Source organism: Pteropus medius, unplaced genomic scaffold (genome assembly GCF_902729225.1).
Source record: "Pteropus medius unplaced genomic scaffold, Ma_sr-lr_union100, whole genome shotgun sequence".
Lineage (NCBI taxonomy): Eukaryota > Metazoa > Chordata > Mammalia > Chiroptera > Pteropodidae > Pteropus > Pteropus medius.
The window spans coordinates 536,646-541,281 of record NW_024345483.1 but is presented as its reverse complement, the minus strand read 5'-3'; positions in this window follow the sequence as shown (position 1 = coordinate 541,281).

Below are 4,636 nucleotides of genomic sequence, written 5' to 3'. Positions count from 1 at the left end.
TGGGTTTTGTGTATGCATATTAAATCACAATAAACCACTGTTAGAAAACAAACAAACAAACAAACAAAATGATCACCGGAATATTACTACAAACTATTAAAGAAATGCAAAACTAAAATTTCCCCACGGAGAAAATCTAGGCCAAAATGGCTTTGCTTCCATTCATACCAATCACTTAAGAACTAAGTAATGACAGTCTAACAAAAGCTCTTCCATAGAAGACAAAGATGCAGCACTCCCAAAATCATTTTACGAGGCTAGCATAACCTCGAGACCAAAACCTGACAAGGATTATATAAGAAAATAAAATTATAGGCCATTCTGATTCATGGTCATGAATGAACAAATCCTTAAAAATGTTCATAAATCATATCCAACAATAAATATATAAACAACCTAAAGTATCATGACATAGTTGGGTCTAACCCACAAATGCGATTCTGGTTAAAATTTTTTAAATGTAATTCACCACATTAACATTTTAGAAGAGAATAATATTTTGATCATGCAAAGAATCATAAGAAAAAGCATTTAATAAAATTCGATATTCATTCTTTCCCCCCAAAAATAGAAAACAAGGAATACAATGGGACTTCCTTAATATGATACAATATATCTTCAAAAATACTGAAAACATGACACTTCTCTATAATATATTAAAAACTCTTGACCTTGGGAATCTGACGAGTTGGCTGTAATCATCACTACTATCCGACATTATGGGGGAAGTCCTAGTCAGTTAATTGAATTAAGAATTTTAAAAGGAAATAAAAACATAAATATAGGAACAGAAGTATAAAATTGTCATTATTCATAGATTATGTTACTGATTACATAGAAAAATCTAAAAGAATCTATGGATAAACTGTTACCTTTAATAGTTTACTTTAGTAAAATTTACTTTAGTAAAATTGCCGGATATAAAAATAATATACAGAAATCGATTTTCTGTGTATGAGCAAGAAACATTTAAGTCATTAAAATATTCCAGTTAGAAGAGCATCAAAAATATCTATTCAGATATGCCCCTGAATAAAAGGTCATGAAGACAACAATCCTCCACAACTAGAAAAAATAATTTTCAAAAATCATAATTTTAAAGGTACTGGATAGTGGTAGAAATAACAAGGATTAAATAAATTAACACTCAAAGAGGAGAAAACTTTTCGAAAGTGAATCTACAATCTCCAGTTGATTTTCTTCTCTGGAAAATGTACAAACTCTAAGAACAGGCTGAGGATCAGGCTTACTCAGGCAAAAAGCCTCTACTGGGAGAAAGAAAAAAACAACGAAGCTTTTTAACAGTTTGACAGGGCTGGGTGACAAATTGCAAAGTTGATGAGCCTTAAATGCTCAGCAGATTTCCCCTACCAGACATCTGCTGACTTCTGGTACTGCCCAAGCATACAAGGAGCTAGGTCAAATACTTCTGAAGGGTAAAGTGAAATCTAACAACCACCCAGTTCTTGGGAAACACGTACTAGGATTTGAAGCTATAAGAAGCTGCAAAGTGTGAATGGTAGATCTAGATCTTCCTCGGTCTTTTAGGGATTAAAAAAACAGAAACCCACCAAGGTTTCACATCCTAGAGAGGAACAAACCAGAAGGAGACTGAGTTTTACTCAAACTTTCATCCAGCCCTCGCTCAGTTCAAAATCCCATTGGATTGAGGTAAGCATCCCCTTACCTTATCTTCCTAAAAGGTGAAAGGTGGAACTGTCTCTAGAATATCTCATCGAGAGCCTCTATGGCTCTTTTATACATGATACATGACAGGCAATAAAAAATTACTAGAACCACTACATATCTGTTAGAATGGCCAAAATCCAAACACTGACAACACCAGATGCTGGCGAGGATGTGGAGCACAGGAACTCTCGTTCATCGCTGCTGGGGATGCAAAATGGTACAGCCACTTTGGAAGACGGTTTGGCAGTTTCTTACAAAAACTAAACATACTCTTACCATACAATCCAGCTATCACACTCCTTGGTATTTACCCAAAGGAGCTGCAAACTTATATCCACACAAAAACCTACACACGGATGTTTATAGCAGCTTTATTCATAATTTCCAAAACCTGAAGCAATGAAAATGTTTTTTGTAAGTGAATAGATGTATAAACTGTGGTACATCCAGATGATGGAATTTTGTTCAGTACTAAAAAGGAACGAGCTCCTAAGCCATGAAAAGACATGGAGGAAACTTAAATACACATTACCAAAGAATCCAATTCGACAAGGCTACACACTGTATCATTCCAACTCTATGACGCTCTAGATAAAGCAAAACTGAGATAGTTAAAAGATCAGCAGTTGCCAGGAAAGAAGGCAGAACAGGCATAACAGAGGTATTTGTATACATACTTATAGTGGACACATGTTTACTGTCTAAACCCAGGATGCACTACAGCAACTTCATGTAAACCAGGAATTTTAATACAATGATCGTCAATTAATTGATTATAACAATGCAGTTAATAATGGGGGAAGCTGTGCATTAGGTAAATTTTAATTTACCCCTCAATTTTGCTGCGAACCTAAAACTGCTCTAAAGAATAAAATGTATTAAAAATGATAAAATTTAAAAATGGCAAAGAGGTAAGGCAATGTGATATATATGCCAAGAGAAAAGAGAAAGAGATGCAGAAGGACAGATGATCTGAATATTGAAATAACCAGAAAATTACTTTTTAATTAGCTATGATAAATACTCAAAAGGAAATATAGGAAAAGATAAAGAGGCGAAAGAATAAAGAAATTCAATAGAGAATCTTAATTAATGAAAATAAGAATCAGTTGGATATACCAAAATGGAAAAACAAAGACCTCAGTGCTTGGGTTTAACAGGATAATGGACCCAAAAGAACAAGATTATATGACTTCAAAATAAGTGAATAGAAAATACTAAAACCAAAGCACAGAAACAAAACTAATTGGAAAACAAACAGAACACAGCATGAGACATGTAGGACACAGTCAAGGTCTAACACATACGTAATGGGAGAGGAGAAGGAATGGGGTAGAAGCAATATTCAAAGAGATAATATCCAAAAAGTTTACGAAACTAATGAAAGACATTAACCCACAGAATCATGCGGCTCAGTGGACCATAAGCAGAAAAAAACAAAAAGGAAATCACAGGTAGGCCCATCACAATCGAGCTGCTAAAAACCATAAGTGCAGATAAAATCTTTAAAGCAGCCAGAAGAACAACATTAAAACCGAAGACAGACTTCTCAAAGGAAACAACACAAGCCAGAAGGCAGTGTCATGACATTTTTAAAGTGCTAAAAATAATATACAAACAGAACATAAACTCTACGCCCAAGGAAAAGACTTTTCAACAATGTGGGTGAAATAAAGAGGCTTTCGGATCAACAAAGGCTGAAGGAATTCCTCACTAGCAGACCAACACTATAAGAACAAAAGAAGAAAATCCCTCACGAACAAGGAAAATGATCCAGAGAGAAACATGGTAAATATAAAGGAATACTGACTGGGATTGTAATTTTTTGTGTAGTTTAAATGATATGTAAAAGTGAAATTCTTGACAAAAATAATACAAAAAGGTACAAAAGCACAGAAACTAAATGAATTGGAGAAACAGAAAGTGGAGTTTAAAGGTTCCAGCAGCATCAGAGAAATAGCGTAAATAATTTGTGTCAGACTGTGATAAGTCAAAGATTCCTGCTATATTTTCAAAGGTAATTACTAAGCTAGTAGAAAATGGTATAACTGATAAGTTACCAGAGGGAAAATACACAAAATAAGAATATTGATTAATATTAAAGAAGGCAAGAATGAAGGCAAAAAGAAATATAAAACAAACGATTCAAGCAGAAAATGCATAAATAGGTGGTAGATACATTCTAAACCAAATTATATGAGCAATTAAATTAAATGTATAAATAAACCAAATATTTCCAAGTAAAACACTAAGATTGTTTGATTGGATTTTAGAAAACGCAACTATATATGAGTTATAAGAAGTGCACTTTAAATGTTAAGATGCAAAAAAGTTGAATACAAAATTCAAAAATGACATACCATAAAATCATCGATAAAAAAAATCTGGTATTACTATATTAATATCAGAAAAAGCAAGCAGCAGTACTAGAGATAAAAAGGGATAGTATTCCTAATTATGAAGGGGATCAATCATACAGGAAGAAGAAAGACATCATGGTCCTCTATGAGAGGTGTCAAAGAATTTGTGGACATCTTAAAGCTACCTCAAATCCCAATCAAGATACCAGCAGAAACTGACAAGCTAATTCTAAATTCGTATGTTAATGCAAAGGGCTAAAATAGCCAAAAGCAATCATGAAGAAAAAGAACAAATCTGGAGGGCTTACACGACTACATATCACATTATGGTTACCAAGACACTGTGATATTTGTCTAAGTATATTCTAAGTGGAATGACTATGGATATAATGGGAAAAAATGAAGAGTTCAGGCATATAGTATCACATAATTTTTTTTATAAAGGTGATATTGCAGTACAGAGGTGAAGGTACAGTCTTTCAAATAAATAGTGTTATTTTAAGTGGATATTCACATGGAAAAAAACTACAACTATATCCCGAAGTCAGACCATATGAATTGCAAATGAATTGCAAAGTTGAATGTTA